General features: G+C 42.4%; 1 long non-coding RNA gene across 1 annotated transcript in view; it reads left to right on the forward strand.

Moving 5' to 3' along the window:
- The window catches only part of LOC129382387 (uncharacterized), a 46,891-nt gene that overhangs the window by 12,681 nt on the left and 14,646 nt on the right, over window positions 1–19,564 (forward strand). The window contains exon 2 of the long non-coding RNA XR_011894956.1: window positions 12,213–12,361. This is a non-coding gene — a long non-coding RNA (uncharacterized lncRNA). The remainder of the gene's footprint in view (window positions 1–12,212; window positions 12,362–19,564) is intronic.

Genomic DNA, 19,564 nt, shown 5'->3' on the forward strand with positions numbered 1-19,564 from the left:
AATTCTGATGATCATCACTAGTAGCACAAAAAGGCGCGGTGTTTTCTATTCATATTAGAGTGGAGTTGTTAGTCGTGCGATGAGAGCAATTACGAAGAGGCTCGGGAAAAAGCTGCTGCTGAACGACAAAAAAAAAGCGTCCTCACCGATTAAAAAATGTGCTTTGACGAAACTCTCAATACCGAATGTTGATTCTCGTTGTTAACACATGCTATACGATTTACGCTTTTATTCAGAGCACCTTTTGTGCAGTTTGCGCCGAAACGCGAAGGCTTGTGCAATCTTTTTTTTAGATTCTAGCAATATTATTGTGTATTTTAGTCCTCTATCACGCCGCATTCCTTCTAACTGGAAGCTGTCTCGACTGTGACTTCACAGCTAGTACAAATAGTTGCAAAATATTCAGCAGTGTTAAATTGCGCACAATTGCCTTGCCTTTGTAAACAAACAAAAGTCAAAGGAGAGAAGCATAACAACCTGTCAGCTTACAAAAAAGAAACATGTTAAAAATCATCCAAGGTAATGGGAGCAATGCAAAAAAAAAAACAATTCTATTAATTCGCAATAGCAGCAGCTAAAGGTCGTGTTAGCGTCGCTGCGATGATTGAGCTGAAGAAGAAAAGTGGTGCCGACTGCTGGTCAGTCGCCATCTTGGTGGAGCTTGGATTAACTTTATAAATATGTCTTACATATATGTTTGTCCCTGAGCTACATGTAACATAATTTTTTGCATTCTTCCCCAAGCAACGTTTTCGCCCCTACGTTGCAAAGAAAATTACGGCCAGGAAGTGAAGAATGACTTTTTTTTTTTCGGCGTAACTATTCCTTGGAAACAGCTGCTACCAAAACGTGATAAACCACATACTTTCAAAACTAAATAAGTCGCGATCGAATGCAGTGTCTGGTGCGTTTGCCGTGGAATGACCGAAGCAACACATTGAGCGACCAGCGATTCTAGGGCGTGCCACCTACTCAAGTGTCCAATTAACTAGGCCACGGTTCTTCTAGTAAAGTATAAGGGATGTTTCTTTTACAGTTCTAAATATTATTAACCATACGCTTCGCCCCTCTATGCGCTTCCAAGCGAGCGAGACGTCAATGTAGCATTTCGGTAACCATGGGGCCTTCACTCTTTTTCCGCAGTGAAACGGCGTTTAATGTTGAAGCGGTACAGCAGCGTAACACCAGGACAGTATAGAACTGGCCTTGCCACTTGACCTATAACTGACCTAGCACCTAGAACCATATGACCTAGAACTGACGCTAGCCAATCGTACTCAAACGCACCCCCCGCTGCTCTGGAGTCGCGGCCACACTACGTGCCTTCACCTACTGGGCTTCACAGTGGCGTTGTTCGGGGACTTCCGTGTCGGTTACACCCTTCTCTGGAAGGTCCATTCCGGTATTAGCCAAAACATTTTTCAGACCGTGAGAAACGGCAACGATCGATCATTAAGCTAGCATGGGCAATCGATGTTGAGGGCTGAGTTTTTGAACAAATCAATTTATTTATTTATTTATTTATTTATTTATTTATTTATTTATTTATTTATTTATTTATTTATTTTTAGCAAATATTCCCGACCTGTATTACAGGTCGGGAGTGGGGTACATAAATAATAAAAACAGAGAAAATGTAGACTGCACTAGAAGAAGTAAACAACGACACTCGACCAGAGTCCAAAACACCGCAAAATCAAGTACAAAAGCAAAACACTTCGGTCAAAACAGATTACAGGTGTGCCCTATTCTTCACTCCAGGCTTGTAGAAACAAGTTCACCGTTTCGGAACGTTTCGAGGCAGACCATTTCATTGAAGAATGGTAAGGGGAGAAAAATTAGTATTTAAAAACATTTGTTTTACACAAAAATGCGCCGACTTTCTTAGAATGATAGGAACGCGTGGGGCTGTGGGTAAGGGGCTCAACTAAAATTCCTTCCTCTAGTTTTATTTTATTATGATAATATAAGTAAAATAATTTTAGTCGCTAGCGGTGACGTCGCATGCCCAGCTGTTGGAGTCCTATGGTGTGCAGTAGGGTTGTTGGGGATATATTCCAAGTGTAATAATGAAATATGAACCTGATGGCCTTGCGTTAGACCTTTTATACTTTCACTTTGTTACTTTCGGTCCAGGGATCCCATACTGTCGCAGCATATTCTAATAGCGGTCGTACATAGGTTTTATAAGCCAAAAGCTTTATTTATTGAATAGATTGGGCTAGTGGTCTCAAGTAATGCAGTTGTCTTAGAGCATGTTTTTCAATATACGAGATATGCACATTCCGTGGAGGGTCAGAGGTAATGCGAATTCCTAAGTATGTAAAGGTAATTACAACTAAGTGAGGTTCGTTGGCTATGCGATATGTAAAACTGAAAGGATTCTTGTTACGTGCGACAGTCATTCCTACGGTTTTTTTGGAATTCACAGTCGTTTCCCACGTCGAAGCCAGTCATTTGGCCGTCTTAGAAATTCCACGGTGTGGACGTCCAATTATTTTCAGTCCACCCTTCGGAATGGAGTGGACGATATGATTGTGAAAGAAAACTGGGCTTCCAGTGCACGTTTTTAAGAATAAATTTCAATTTCAAATTGCTGCTTCTAAGCCTCTCTTACCGACAACGACCGCAATTCTGGCATGCCTCGCGTGACGTCAAGAATCGAAGGATCACCGCTTTGTTGCTACATCCGAAACATTTGCGTGCGTGCTATGGCGGACTCTCCAGGATCCGCACGGTATGACCCCCAACGGCGCTGCAATAACGTCTTCGTTGCATTGTGCCTGCGGTCCTTTCACTCGTGCGATAAAAAACAGCACAAACGATATAATGGATGCACGAAGCCACGCGCATAGCGCGAACAATGACCACGCAGAACGAACATTGTTTATTCACCGGTAAGCGTTGTAGGGTTCCATACATTTCAACTGCGATAAAAAAAATACCATCTTAGAATGCAAATTTTCTATCGCGTCGAATCTGCTCGAATTTTATCGCTTTTCTTGGGTACGAAAAGGGTTCGCTCGTAGTGCGTAATTCAAGCTACAAAATTGGGAGCCATGGGCCCTTTACTATATTGGCCGCTGACGTTAGGCTTTATGTGAAACATCAGAAAGACGTAGACTGGCGTGTTGGTGCCAATAGAATGGTAGCAAGCAGCATGGTGGTCACTCCTCTTTTACTGCGGACGGATTCGAGGGCCACTTCCCCTAGGAAGTCTGTCTGTCTTTTCGGCAGTTCGCAACGCGTAACACGATACGCTCCGTAGGTATGCATGGGGTCCTATGGAACCGTATATGAGAATGTCTCATAAACGTGTATGACTACTGAGATGGATGATTATTACTATATATAGTGAGTACCGAAGAGTATTAAAAGTTATTAAGATTACCAAAAGAATAATAAGAATAATTATGATTAAACACAATCGTCTTAAATGGGTCTCCTTACTACTACTAAAGGCCAAAAAAGTCGAATTGACAATCTTATTATTTACCCACATGTGTACCTAAAAATTTCTAATTATTCATTATTAAACCAGTATATATTATTTATCAATTAGCCTATTCAAGAGAAGTTAGGTCTAAAATTATTAGGCATTTATATTCATGAATAATTAAATATATCTAAGCTAATTTCGATCGAGTAACGTTAAATTGATTAATACCAATGAGGATTAAATAATATTTATTAAAATTTCTTGGGCCTTAATTAAGAATAATTAGAATTGCATTACTTAAGCCCAGTGCAGATTACTAAGGGTAATGAAAATAATTTATATTACATTATTTAACCCAATTCGGATAATTTACGGTTACAACAATGTCGCTAAATAAACATTAATTCCTTCTAGTTATGTTTACCAATTAGGTAATTGCAACAGCTCATTAGAACACTTGCAGCGCATTGCGTCATTCTCGACACAGCGAGCCGCGATGTGCATGATTCGGCCACTTAATCAATGATTTCTTGCATCTGTGAGCGACTTGAAATAATGCTTGCGCATTATTTGACAAGTAACTAGGGACTTACCGCAGTAATTTTTTCCTTGTAATGCCGCCGCCACTCGCCTGTATTGCCGACGCTGTTACGTGACGCTTTACTTTTCATTTAGTGGGCTGTGGTGCGGTTTCTAATTTCTCCCGAAAAGCTCTCGCGCCAATTTCTTCCTGTGTGTTCATTGGCCAGGTGCAATGTGTGTTCTTCCGCGCTTAACTCAGTATTCGTGTGTTTGAACGCAGGATGTCTGTGCAGTCTGTGGTACTTAAAACAAAAGATGTGCCGGGACAAAAGGAATAATGCAGAACATCTGTTGCCCTCTTTTAGTGATAGCCTTGCACAGTACAACAAGAATATATACGTAATTTATTTTTATATATACATAGATAATACACAAACGTGGATTAAATGCACGCCTTCGTTGGTATAACTGTGCACTCATAACACACAAGGAAAGGAATAAAAAGTTCACTGCATGGCAACGGGAAGTTGAATCGTTGCAAATTTCCTTGAGAACCGCGCCGATATGGTAAAAAACGAGACTTTCAGGAGTACTGATGACTTTGCGGTGTTCAGATGACCACAATCGGTTAAGTTCAGGCCGCACTATAATTTCCTTCATGCGCTTACTGAGTTGAGTTGAGTTGAGTTGAGTGGTTGTAGGCTACTGGTGGGATTAGCCTTGCAGTAGCTGCCGGCAATTGCTCCACCGTAGCGACACTTAAAATACATAAATCATATAAATCAGACACAGACCTCACAACTAAACTACACATAGTCACACCTAAGGTCACCATGTGGAGGCCAAATCCGTGTCCTGCAGGTAATTTAAAAGAAGGCGAGAAACCTCCTTCCTATCTAACCGGTTCCCGCGCGGGAAAATGCGCTTACTCTCCATTAGTCGCTCATGGGAGCTATTCTGTCGATGGCAAAGACAGCTGTTCTGAATTATATATATATATATATATATATATATATATATATATATAGTAGAAATGGTGGGAGTCGGCCTGAGTCAAATTTGTGACCTGGTACTCTGAATTGGGGAAGAGAAAAGTGGGCCAAGAGAGATAGAGAGCAGCGTTGCTGATGAGGACGAAAACGGCGATGGATGAAGTCCAATGGCCGAAACCCCTCAAAGTCTCAATTACAGACCGCTGCCGTGCAATAATTTGATGACAGCCTTTAAAATACCTTGCCAATAACAAGAGTCTCATATTGTAGTGACGTACTCGAGGTGCACAGAACAAAAATTAAACACGGTTGCGAAAAAAGTTAGTGAACGTCTCTGGGTTAAGTGTCAAATGGGAGGCGGGCGCGAAGGAAGAGGAAGAAAATCAGTCTTCAATCTTCATACAGGTTGTTCATGCGCAGCATTAAATGCCGCTTCAAATAAACTGTGAATTGAGGTGGAGTAATATGCATCAACCTAACCATTCCCGTCAACTTTTTATGCTGCACGTGAAAGTAACTTTCTTTATGCCACTAAGTTCAACTTGGGTTGGTCTATTAGAGTACTTTACGGTATACAAAATATAACTGTACATTACTGTACATGAACACACGCCGCATTCAATGTCAGTATAGCATGTACGCAACAGAAGTAATAGCTGTGAAACTCTTAAATATTAAAAAAGCACTCTCTCCTTATGAAATTTATTATCGTGGGATAATAAATACCGTATAGCAACACGCCATAATAATGATATACTTGGGCGATAACAATACACTTTACCTACCAACTACCTTCGTAAAAAAGAAATGTGTACAGAACTTACTAAATTATTTTTCGGCCAGCAGTGTACTCCACGGTATATACATATTCCAGATATATGCTATACGTACCGTTTACGTCTAGTATTCACGCAAAATCATAACGACAGCCGTTTCCGAAAAAAAAAAAACAGGTTTTCTCACTTCACGTGTTCATCGTCATCATCATCATCATCAGCCTAGTTACGCCCACTGCAGGGCAAAGGCCTCTCCCATACTTCTCCAACTACCCCGGTCATGTACTAATTGTGGCCATGTTGTCCCTGCAAACGTCTTAATGTCATCTGCCCACCTAACTTTCTGCCGCCCCCTGCTACGCTTCCCTTCCCTTGGAATCCAGTCCGTAGCTCTTAGTGACCATCGGTTATCTTCCCTCCTCATTACATGTCCGGCCCATGCCCATTTCTTTTTCTTGATTTCAACTAAGATGTCGTTTACCCGCGTTTGTTGCCTCACCCAATCTGCTCTTTTCTTATCCCTTAACGTTACACCCATCATTCTTCTTTCCATAGCTCGTTGCGTCGTCCTCAATTTCAGCAGAACCCTTTTCGTAAGCCTCCAGGTTTCTGCCCCATATGTGAGTACTGGTAACACGCAGCTGTTGTACACTTTCCTTTTGAGGGATAGTGGCAACCTACTGTTCACGATTTGAGAATGCCTGCCAAACGCACCCCAACCCATTCTTATTCTTCTGGTTATTTCAGTCTCATGATCCGGATCCGTGGTCACTACCTGCCCTAAGTAGATGTATTCCCTTACCACTTCCAGTGTTTCGCTACCTATCGTAAACTGCTGTTCTCTTCCGAGACTGTTAAACAGTACTTTAGTTTTCTGCAGATTAATTTTCAGACCCACCCTTCTGCTTTGCCTCTCCAGGTCAGTGAGCATGCATTGCAATTGGTCTCCTGAGTTACTAAGCAAGGCAATATCATCAGCGAATCGCAAGTTGCTAAGGTATTCTCCATCAACTTTTATCCCCAATTCTTCCCACTCCAGGCCTCTGAATACCTCCTGTAAACATGCTGTGAATAGCATTGGAGATATCGTATCTCCCTGTCTGACGCCTTTCTTTATAGGGATTTTGTTGCTTTCTTTGTGGAGGACTACGGTGGCTGTGGAGCCGCTATAGATATCTTCCAGTATTTTTACATATGGCTCATCTACACCCTGATTCCGTAGTGCCTTCATGACTGCTGAGGTTTCGACTGAATCAAATGCTTTTTCGTAATCAATGAAGGCTATATATAAGGGTTGGTTATATTCTGCACATTTCTGTATCACTTGATTGATAGTGTGAATATGGTCTATTGTTGAGTAGCCTTTACGGAATCCTGCCTGGTCCTTTGGTTGACAGAAGTCTAAGGTGTTCCTGATTCTATTTGCGATTACCTTAGTAAATACTTTGTAGGCAACGGACAGTAAGCTGATCGGTCTATAATTTTTCAAGTCTTTGGCGTCCCCTTTCTTATGGATTAGGATTATGTTAGCGTTCTTCCAAGATTCCGGTACGCTCGAGGTTATGAGGCATTGCGTATACAGGGTGGCCAGTTTCTCTAGAACAATCTGACCACCATCCTTCAACAAATCTGCTGTTACCTGATCCTCCCCAGCTGCCTTCCCCCTTTGCATAGCTCCTAAGGCTTTCTTTACTTCTTCTGGCGTTACCTGTGGGATTTCGAATTCCTCTAGGCTATTCTCTCTTCCACTATCGTCGTGGGTGCCACTGGTACTGTATAAATCTCTATAGAACTCCTCAGCCACTTGAACTATCTCATCCATATTAGTAACGATGTTGCCGGCTTTGTCTCTTAACGCACACATCTGATTCTTGCCTATTCCTAGTTTCTTCTTCACTGTTTTTAGGCTTCCTCCGTTCCTGAGAGCCTGTTCAATTCTATCCATATTATAGTTCCTGATGTCCGCTGTCTTACGCTTGTTGATTAACTTAGAAAGTTCTGCCAGTTCTATTCTAGCTGTAGGATTAGAGGCTTTCATACATTGGCGTTTCTTGATCAGATCTTTCGTCTCCTGCGATATCTTACTGGTTTCCTGTCTAACGGCGTTACCACCGACTTCTATTGCGCACTCCTTAATGATGCCCATGAGATTGTCGTTCATTGCTTCAACACTAAGGTCCTCTTCCTGAGTTAAAGCCGAATACCTGTTCTGTAGTTTGATCCGGAATTCCTCTAGTTTCCCTCTTACCGCTAACTCATTGATTGGCTTCTTGTGTACCAGTTTCTTTCGTTCCCTCCTCAAGTCTAGGCTAATTCGAGTTCTTACCATCCTGTGGTCACTGCAGCGTACCTTGCCGAGCACGTCTACATCTTGAATGATGCCAGGGTTCGCGCAGAGTATGAAGTCGATTTCATTTCTAGTCTCACCATTCGGGCTCCTCCACGTCCACTTTCGGCTAACCCGCTTGCGGAAAAAGGTATTCATTATCCGCATATTATTCTGTTCTGCAAACTCTACTAATAATTCTCCTGTGCTATTCCTAGAGCCTATGCCATATTCCCCCACTGACTTGTCTCCAGCCTGCTTCTTGCCTACCCTGGCATTGAAGTCGCCCATCAGTATAGTGTATTTTGTTTTGACTTTACCCATCGCCGATTCTACGTCTTCATAAAAGCTTTCGACTTCCTGGTCATCATGACTAGATGTAGGAGCGTAGACCTGTACAACCTTCATTTTGTACCTCTTATTAAGTTTCACAACAAGACATGCCACCCTCTCGTTAATGCTATAGAATTCCTGTATGTTACCAGCTATTTCCTTATTAATCAGGAATCCGACTCCTAGTTCTCGTCTCTCCGCTAAGCCCCGGTAACACAGTACATGCCCGCTTTTTAGCACTGTATATGCTTCTTTTGTCCTCCTAACCTCACTGAGCCCAATTATATCCCATTTACTACCCTCTAATTCCTCCAATAACACTGCTAGACTCGCCTCACTAGATAGCGTTCTAACGTTAGACGTTGCCAGGTTCAGATTCCAATGGCGGCCTGTCCGGAGCCAAGTATTCTTAGCACCCTCTGCAGCGTCACAGATCTGACCGCCGCCGTGGTCAGTTGCTTCGCGGCTGCTGGGGACTGAGGGCCGGGGTTCGGTTGTTGTATTCATATAGGAGGTTGTGGCCAAGTACTGCACCAGGGTGGCCAATCCTGCTCTGGTGAGAGATTGCGTTACCGGTTCTGGTCACCGGGATCAGGCCGCACTCCAGGCCTGTTTGTGCAATTTTCTCAACACACGTTTTTTTTTTTTTGTATTTTCCGGTGGAGAATAGCGCGGCACCGGGATTTGAATCACGGTCCTCTTGCACTGGAGACGGATACTCTACCGTCCCCGTAGGAGTTAAATTAAAAATTAATTTATGGGGTTTTACGTGACAAAACCACTTTCTGATTATGCACGCCGTAGTGGAGGACTCCGAAAATTTCGACCACCTGGGGTTCTTTAACGTGCACCTAATTCTAAGTACACGGGTGTTTTCGCATTTCGCCCCCATCGAAATGCGGCCGCCGTGGTCGGGGTCCGATCCAGCGACCTCGTGCTCAGCAGTCTAACACCATAACCACTGAGCAACCACGGCGGGTCCCGCAGGAGTTGTACGCCTCATTTAACCTACAGTGGTGCCCTATTTGGTCAGTCAAGGTGGACCAATCTGAGCTCGGTTATACCGCATGGATGGCACTCGGCTAGAGAACCTGGTATTTATGACCTGCACATGTGAGTGTGAGGCCATACATATTTGAAGATATATATCTCTTTTTTTTTTTTTAGGAGGGTTCCCGTACAGTGATAAAATAAAGGAGAAGACATTAAAAGAAAGAAAAAAAAGAAAGAAAAGGGGCGAAAAAAAAAGGCACATAACAGGTGATTTGAACTCGTGACCCTTCGATGTTGCCCGGAAAGATAGCTCAGTCGGTTGGTTCGTCCGGCCCCAGGCTACTTTCAAGCGCCACAGCTCCTGCTCCGAGCCTCACACTTACGTGGAAAGAGACTCTTCTTGTCCGCGATAGTCGGCATATTTTCTAGGAAAAATGGCCGCTCGAGGAGAAGAGCGAACTCGAGCGGCTTTAGAGGCTAGGAAAACTGTCTTAAAATATTTCAGACTTGAGGGAAAGCTTCGTTAACAAACTATAACACGGCAATCAGCACTCGAATACGACGAGAGAAATTACTGAGACGTGGAAAATTCCCTTGAAAAAAAATCTGGTTTGCGAGAAAAATGCTTGTATGTATTGAACCTCTTAAAAGATGAGGGGGGGAAATATGCGCTCACCGAGAGGACATCGTCAGCACGAGACATCCACAAGGCACCTTACAGAGATGTGGAGAGCTTCGCGGCCGGAACGAAGCCCCCCTTCTCCGCCGGCCAAGAGGGGGAAACGCGCTTTCCGATCGCTCAAGGTTGCGCGGACAAAGCATAACTCTAGCGTCTAGGAAAAGCTTAACCAGGTGCGATGGCGGCACGCATAGCGTGGGAAGCTAGCCGCCAGAATAACTATACCAAGGACTGCTGCTGATGAGGGCGAAATACCTTCGTGTAATTATAATAACCCTAATAGGACTACTTTCGAAAAAAGAAAAAAAAGGAAACGGCCCAGAGGGCTATACTACGAGAGCTATGACTGATAGTTTGCTATATATATATATATATATATATATATATATATATATATATTCATCTCATCTATGGGATCGCATGCGCGCGCTGTTGCTTTGTCTCTGCGTGTAGTATAGTTAAGAGAGCCAGTTTAAGGGCGGAGAAGAAGAAAGAAAAGAAAAGCAAAAACTGCAGCGCCGTGGTTTTAAAGCGCACCCGTGGTAGAGAAACGGAATGCGATATAAGCGTGCGTAGCCATGATACGCACACGAGAAACTGCCTTAAAATATTTAGACTTGAGGGAAAGCTTCGGTAACAAACGATAGCCCAGCAATCAGCACTCGAATATAATTTATAACCCTAATACTAATTGTAAATATTCATCTCATCTATGGGATCTAATGCGCGCGCTGTTGCTTTGTTCTGTGTGTATTAGTTAAGAGAGCCAGTTTAAGGGCGGAGAAGAAGGGAGGGAAGGAAAGTCTCTGAAGCAAAATTACAGCGCCGTGTTAGCTTGGACCTTAATTATCAGAAGAGACGGCGATCAAAGTGACCTAAAGTGCGCCAATGGTGTTCGGTAAAGAAAATTGAAGGAGTTTTCGGGCTGTACGCGTACAGCTGACTTTTAGCGATGTTGTCACAAACATCTAGAACGTGTAGAGTCCAATCTGCTCAATTAAAGTTTCGTCGTTTTTGAAGAACCGTAATTTTACGTGCGAAGACTACGACGTGAATAAAAAGACACCCACTAGGGGGGTAATAGCAAGTCGTTGAATAAAGCTGTCTTCGTACGCCTAATAATCATCTATATAGTTCCGCCTATACCTTACGCCAAAAAGAGCAGTAGAGTTTTTAGCCAGAAGCGAATAAATCACAGAAAGTACATTGAACCGGTAGTAAAATTATTGCCCAGTTACCGTGAGCAGGAATTCTGAAGTAAGCAGCACCTTCTGTGAGACGTGGCGTACGGGTACTAATGTACACGATGAAAGCTTCGAAAAAGCATTGTGGTTAAATTATTCTATTGACGAACACAAGAAAAGGCTTAACTGAGGTACTTCCATGTTATGCGGCGATGGTTTAACACAGGCGAACAAGTTGACCCAGGGAAACTTCTTCGTCTCGTGTGCAATTCAGTACCTGTGTTAAGAAATGTGAAATAATTTGAGCACTAATGTATTCTACACCTCAATTTTCACTGAAGCGTGCTGCCAGTGGTGACATTCTTTAAGCAAGAGGGCAGCGTGGGGGCTGATTGTGCAACCGAGGTAATACTTTTTATTGCCTTAGCCAATATATAGCCAATGTTCACGTAGATTTGCCTATGCGAAAATACTGCGCAGACTCCATAATATTTCCTTGCGCATTGACCTGGCGTCCTCGAAGCTACACCGGAGGATGGCGGTTTTACATCGTCCAATTATTCAACGGGCGTTATAGCCAGCGCAGTGCTACGTGTTGGCGCTCGAAGAAAGTGTCGGAAAGAAAGTCGGAGAGAGTGAAAGAGGGCTTTGCGAAATGTGTTCAATTACTTGCGCCTCGTGCGGTGTTTTTTGAGCGTCGTTCTCTTCGTAGCAATGTTTGCGCAGTGATGTGTATTCTTATACAGCGTCGTACATAGAGTTGCGTTGCGTCCAACGGGCCTGATAACAGAAGTTGCCCAGTTGTAGCGTGAATACAGGTGAAGTCCTTTTTGTTTGCTTGCACCACTGGTCTTGCGTTCTATTGCTGCCTTTTCGTAAAGTGAGGTGAACTTTGATAACATTACAACTTCCTCTGCGAAAGGCTATGAAAGTAGTATTATGAGTTCATACTCTATGACGTTTTGCAGATGCTGAATACTACTAAAAAAATATACATATATGCAAGCACTGTGAGGATCGAAAACAATTTGCGTGAACAGAAATATACGTATTACACAAAGACCTTCTTGAATGAAACCGACTATGAATTCATGTTATTCGTGCCACGTTTCAACCGGTACGTACTTTGCCACATTCTTTCTTCGAGGTTTACTTTATACAGTTAATACTTGTTTATACTAGTAGAGAAACATGTTTCGATTGCCGCTTGTATATAAATTAAATAAAAGTATTTGTTAAGATTATAACTAAGGCAGGAATATGGGACGTTTGACGAAAATATTTATATGTTCGATTAATAAACATTAAATTTATTAGCTTCATGTCCTCATAGCTAGAAATTTTGTTATTACTCTGCACATCGAATAAAGGAGAAAATGCATTAGTGTACTCATTGTTTTGAAGGTTTTCTAATGTATTAAGCATGGATTTAGTCATACTCATCACCAAATATCGTGATACTGTCTTTCCGAGCACGTAGAAATGACCATGTGCTGAAAAAATAAACGTCTCCGGCAGAAGAGAAACCTTTCATGAAACTATCAACCTTGTCACTTAGTCTTCCTTAAGTAGCGTGCACGGGCGTGCCCTGTTTGATGGTATAGTCACATGCCTGTCAGGAGGGTGTACTTCAATTGGTCAGCTAATCGTCGAAAACAAAAAGAGAAGAAAAAGAAAGCTAATTCATGATGGCTGATCAATCGAATCATCTTCCGTATTTACTCGTGTAAGGCCCGCCTAACCACATTGGAGGGTGAAAATTAAAAAAAGAAAACATGTTCTACTAAGCGGCATGCGCACACACGTATACGGGTTCACTTCGAAAGCCGCTACTAGACGGCACTAGTTGCCCTGCTTATGACTGCATCATCATCATTGTATCCTGCACTGGTCACCAAACCACTGTCTTGGTCGCCGACCCAGATGAAGCGGCGCCGTGGCACCTCTTAGGCCTATAGGCTACGAGCGAAAAAGCCATTGCGGGAAGTTTGGTTTTAAAATATTTGTAACTGTAGAGCGCATTGGCGATCAGGTGCGATATCACGTGCACGGGTCGCACTGACGGCCGCGTGCCTGACGCGTAGGCTGGGGCCGCGGGGCGATCACGTACCAAGTTTGCGTGTGCGCGTACTGAAAGGAACAGCGTGAGCTCTCATGGTGGCGTAAAGCCAACGAAGCTCCAAATTGATTTTGTGCAGGGAAGCCTAAACTGGCAGTGGCAAGAATCAAGGTATCGTGTACGGTATCCGTAATTTGTGACGATCCGCGAGCACTTGGGCTACCGTGATGCGCAAACGGGAAACGCTCACACGCCCTTGGCCATCACAAACCTTCAGGTGAACTTTCTTCATGTACAGCACTACCCTGAGCAAGGGACTCTACACAAATTCTCTTCCATACAGGAGCTCTAAAAACAACGAAATTGAATCTACCGTCCCAAGTCCATTTTTTGGCCTGCCTGGTTAATGAGGACATTATTGCAGGCATTGTCCGTCTCCCCAAAGTCGGTCGGCGACTGTCAACGTGTTCATAGTGGGCAACCAGTGGTTGCATTATTTTGCACAGCAAGTGCGAGCACAGTTCAAGGGCACACTGAGTAGCTACTGGCCTGGCCTCGTGGAAGGCCCGCACCTAAGAAACAGCCAGAAAAGAAGTACGGGCCTTGCAGTACTAAATACATTATTTTTACTATTACAAGACGTAGTCAATGACTAATCTTTTGTTTAATGGAGCGCAACTCCAGAAACATAAATGAAGGAAACATATTAAACAAACAATTATTATTTAGCATATTGCAGAAAAGTTAGTTCTAGTAAAGTGCTGTGCACTGAAAGAGCTTATATGAATCTGTCATTGGAAGGATGTTGCCAAATACCAACACAAAATTAATATTTTCAGGAATTCATTTTTTTACGAAAAGTCTGCAGTTGGAATCATTAGTCAGTAGAATTTATGGAATACTAACGTTTGCGTTTAATCTTTCTAAATCTCCTTAATATTGTTGCGTTTCACTTTATATAATATACATTGGGCTTCTTGTTGTCATATGCATTCAACTTTCCGTTATTATTAAAACTATTTACTTTCGGCAGGCATAGTACTTTCTATTATTATTGCGCGTTCAAACTCCGCCAATAATAATTTTATGTGTCCTCCTCTGATTAGGGCGTATACAGGTTAGCATTATTATATATATTTTAAGAGAAAGAAGCAAACCCTCCTGACTCCTAGAGCACCTTCTCTACGTTTACTACCATCTTCCTCCTTACTCCGTATTCCTATCCACTTCAGTCATTATGCTTATTTCTTTACACTTTACACTAGGCCACACTGCCTCTAATATGCATGCCACAATGTCTGCCACAATGCCTTTAATAACAGAAGTACGCATAAAATGGTGTGGGAAGAAAAAGAAGTCCTAGGAAAGACAGTCAGGAAAAAGCACCGAGTCCGAGTTACGTAGATTATATTCATTGAAGCACATATCACCCTCGATTCCACCACTCGATAGAGCACGCGGACTGATGATTCACCACAGGCCACACTCCGTGTTAGAGGAATTACAGCCAGACCATTCGAGCAATGCCGTTGTACACTTTGCAGCCGTTAGATCATTTGATGCTGGTGATAGTGTCTACTCGTGACGCGTTTCGCTGCAGGCCCTCTAGACAAACCAACATCAATCAATAAACTCAAGAATCAAGAAACTAATCAATCAACTGGCCCAGTTGATGAGGGTAGTCACTGGTTACACGAGCATCACAGATAGCGAAACCAGCTGAGACCCAAATAGAAACCTAGGAACCGTCAGAGCTGTTTACAGACTGTATCCCCATGCTTCTTCCAGTCCTAGTATTTGAGGGCATCGTTTATGCAGAACAGCCAGTGTGGCTCAAGTAGCAGGACTGAGGGCCACAGCGACGGAAGTATCTACACCTCAGGTGCACTTGCTGAAAATATCTGGCCGAAACTGACGATCAGGCGTTGGCTACACCAGCCACATGAAAAATAGTGTCTTGTGTTAAACGAATCTGGTGTAATGCTGCGGCAAGAAATAAGGTTTTTCTTTTTGTTCTACACGCCAGCCCCTTCAATGTACGTATTTTTATTTTTTTTTATTTATCACATACTGCTGAACGAATACGGTACAAGCAGGAGAGGCAGAATTCGAAAAGGAAGAAATATTAAACCTTAAAAAAAGCATGCCTATTGACAAAAAGAAACTAAAAATGGCCGATGCATGCTTATACAAAACTTGAAGAGATATCGCACGCATAAGAAAAAGCAATAAAACAAGCAACGCACCACGTTGAGAACATAGCACATTTGAGGCGATGCATTCTGACGGTCCATATCACTCATTAGGGGCAAGGAGGAGAAAATCATGCGGCGGCGCCTTCCAATCCATGATTGTATTGGTAAACATGAATACTTATTGACATTCGTGCGAGCGAAAATAGGTTCAATAAAGTGTTGATGCCTATGACAAGATTTTTCAAATGATTGTTTAGTTATGTATTCTTAAAGGTGAATGCCTTGTTTCGAAAAATATAAGTCGCTAAGACGCTTAATTCTAGCAATGCTTCTGCGTTATTTTAAGGATTGCAGCTTTGCTTCCTGCAACATAGCAGACGGAGAGTCCCGGCATTTATAGCGGTTATATATCAAACCAGCCACTAATCTTTGAATTCTTGCTATCTTTTTCTGTGTCTACCGCTGTGTGAGGGTCCCACACAATACTTGCGTACTCGGGAGGATGTCTCAGTATGGCTTTGTACGCCTTCTTTCTAAGTTCGCTTGATTAACTTTTTAATTTGTACTTTAGGAAACCTAATTTTTTACGAGCTGAAGAGCATATGTTATCAATGTGCGCGGTCCATTTAAGCCTGAGCATAATCATAATCCCTAAATAATTATATTCCTCAACTTGTTTCATCATGTTACCGTTTGTATTATACGTAAACACCAGTTTGTTTCTTTTATTAGTAAGACATATATATAGAATTTTTTTCAAGATTAATCATACTCCACTTAGCACACCATTCTACCAGTAATATTACATTCACGTTCAACTCAAGCCTGTAAGAAACCGAATTTATTGTTTTAAAAATGACACAGTCGTCGGCAAACAACTTAACTGAAACAGTTGATTTGACAGAGGCTTCCATGTCATTGATATAGATGTTAAACAAGACCGGTCCTTTTACAGATCCTTGGGGTACTCCCGAGTAGACATCTAATTTTCCGGAGCACGATCCGTCTATATCTACATATTGTTTTCTATTAGTCAAATAAGGTGTACTTCGGTTGATTATTCCCGAAGATATACCAACTGTTTTCATCTTTAGGATTAGTTGATTGTGACACACCCTGTCAAAAGCTTTTGAGAAGTCCAAAAATATTATGTCCACCTGACCATTGATGTCTGGAACTTGAGAAAATTCATTAATGGTTGCTTTTAACTACGTGGTAGTAGAAAAGGCTCGTCGGAGCTCATGCTGTGTATTGTGTATAATATTGTGTTTATCCAAATAGTTATTTAAGTATTTCACCGGAGTATGCTCTAACACCATTCAAGAAATACGCTTAGGGGAAATTGGTCGATAATTACTCATTACTACGGGCTACCCTTCTTAATAACCGGAACACCACAAGCCAGGAGTCAATCTGTCGGTACTTTACCAGTTTTTAAGGGCTTAATAAATACAATGAGAAGAAATCTACCTAGCAGCTGTGCGTATTTCTTAAGGAAAATAGCTGGAATTTTACCTGGACCTCTTGACATCTTTGCGTCTAACCGTAAGAGCAGCTCAACTACACCCTCTCAGGATTCGCACAGGCCGCCTGATCTATCTTGCGTTGTCCGGCTTTAATAACACGCTTTGAAAGTGGTAATAAAAGGCACACTAAAGGCAAATATTAAGTCAAGCTAAAGTGACAGATTAGTACTCGATAATCTCTAAGGCGTCAATATTATCGAGAACAGAGCCTTAATAATCGAGAAATTGAGGTAAATATACGACATGATTAGAGACTCCCCCGGGAAATTCAAGTAGTTGCCCGATCACAAAAGCATTCCTCAGTTAAATTCTGTCACTAGTAGTCAACCACTCATTGCACAAAACATCCTCGTATAGTATTATAAGTGAAATAAAATGCTACTTGTCCACTTTTATGTCATGTTTAGACAAAATAACTCCTTCAAGTTACCCTTTACAACGACGCGGGCGGTCGAACGGTTTGGTTTTGTCTCGTCTCCGCACCACCCACGCTTTCGCGTTTCAGTAGTTATCGCGTAGTGCTGCACTGGTTTTTCTGGCTCGTGAAACTCGCACGAACTGCAAGCAGCAGATAATTCAACTCCCATGTGATGTCGCGATATGGCCGAGCGGTCTACACCACTTGGCCAAAAAGCAGCTGCAGAGGAGAATCCACCGCTCTAACTTTATTTGTCTTGCCTCAGTACCGCCGTCTGTCGGTCGCAGTTTTACTCATCGACGGCAGCAAAGGGCCGGGATGGCGTATGCAACGTCACAATTCCCCCAGTTGGTGGCGGGAGATCGGAATTTCGAGAAAGGTATCCTTAACTTTCAGATGCAATTTTCTCGTAAACTATGTCTTTTCTTGGCCCGAAACAAGTGTTGCGAGGTTTCAGGAATGGTATTTAAATAGTCCACGTTGACTTAGCATTAGCCTTTAGTGTGCCTTTAAACATTTACGCTATTTCCCTACTGTCTGTAATGAAAGTTGTGCCCAACGCCACCTGCTCTATTCGTCGATGGCCCTTGTCCCCCAAGAACTACCAGAATTTATTTGGGCTCTCTGATGGAAAAACGCCCAAGTATTTCATTGAAATAACATTTTCAGGACTCTAGAATTTTATAGTAAAGGGCAGTTTTTAGATCTTTTAACACCTTGTCGTCAGCACACTTTAATTTCCTGTGACGCTATAGCCTGCGTTTTACCTGAAGCAGCTCTCTGATGATCCAAGGGCTCTCTCGACCAATCTTTTTCAGTCTTTCTGGAATAAGGTTTTCTGTACACTGGTGACACCACGATTTAAACTTGGTTCATAATACGTCAATGCCATCATCACAAAAACTGAAAAGACGGTCCTCCAAGTAAAGCGCAATTTGAGCATCACCCGCAGCAGAATATTGTTTTGCAACCACATGTTTTGGTTTATATGAGCCAGCCCTTCGCGGGAAGATACAGTAAAAATAATTCTGATCTGATCTGATGTGAAAGGCCATCATGAACCTGCGTTACACGATCCTGAATGTAGTTTGAGCAAAATAAAAGGTATAAAATTGAGTAAGCGGAATCTGTTACAGGTATTGTGACAAAGAACCGTTTGATTAAGGTTATAGGCAAGGATTATGTAAAACAACACTTCAGAACTGGGGAAATCAACCGAACCAGCCTTCATTTCCTCCCACCTAACACAAGGAAGGTTAAAATCTCCAGCGACAATTATATTTTGATCGCAGTATTTTTGCAAGTAATCGTAGAGGTCTAACAAAAATTCTGGTGTTGATCCAAGTGGCCCGTAAGCTCCCGCAATAATGAAAGTGTTGCCGCTGAATTCGACTTTGCATAAAACGCTTTCATGATCGTTATCAACTTCTGGCAGCGAAAAGAATGGAACTTCGTATTTTACAAGAATTGCAGTACCGCCTCCTTTTGTTTCACAATGTTTCCTATAACAACATTATGAAGGTGGGAATACGCAGTTATCTGGGATATCAGCGTGAAGCCACGTTTCTCTAATGACGGCTATGTGAGGGTCATATGACAGCAAAATGCATTCAAGCCGTTCTGGTTTATTGCACACATTTTGCGCATTCAAACACAGAACACGCAGAACTTTCTACGCAGGCTCCTCTTAAGTACCAAGAGCGGCAGTCATCTGATTTAGTATTCTTACGCAGAAAGACTTTACAGCTCTTGACAATGTTCCATGTATAGACGTCACCATTCACAAACAGCTTGTCACGAACAAGTTTCTTTTTGTAATTTCAAAGAATATCATCTAATCTGGACTGCCACAATTTCTTTCTTATCTGCAAGGTGCCTTGAGAATAATTGTCGGAAGTGGATATGCCGGTACCCTTAATTTTCGAGCAATTCTTAAACAGGGATATCGTTTCCTTATAGTTGTACATTGTACAGGCGCACAATCACAGGTCTTATCTTATTTTTTCCCGGCCTACCAGTCCTATGATAATGTTCCGCTGAACTGACACTAATGCTGAGCTTTAGGTGTTCTTGGAAAACACTGCGGACAACTTTATTTTCAAGATCCTGTTTTCGTCAGGGG

Source organism: Dermacentor andersoni, chromosome 6 (assembly GCF_023375885.2).
Source record: "Dermacentor andersoni chromosome 6, qqDerAnde1_hic_scaffold, whole genome shotgun sequence".
Taxonomy (NCBI): domain Eukaryota; kingdom Metazoa; phylum Arthropoda; class Arachnida; order Ixodida; family Ixodidae; genus Dermacentor; species Dermacentor andersoni.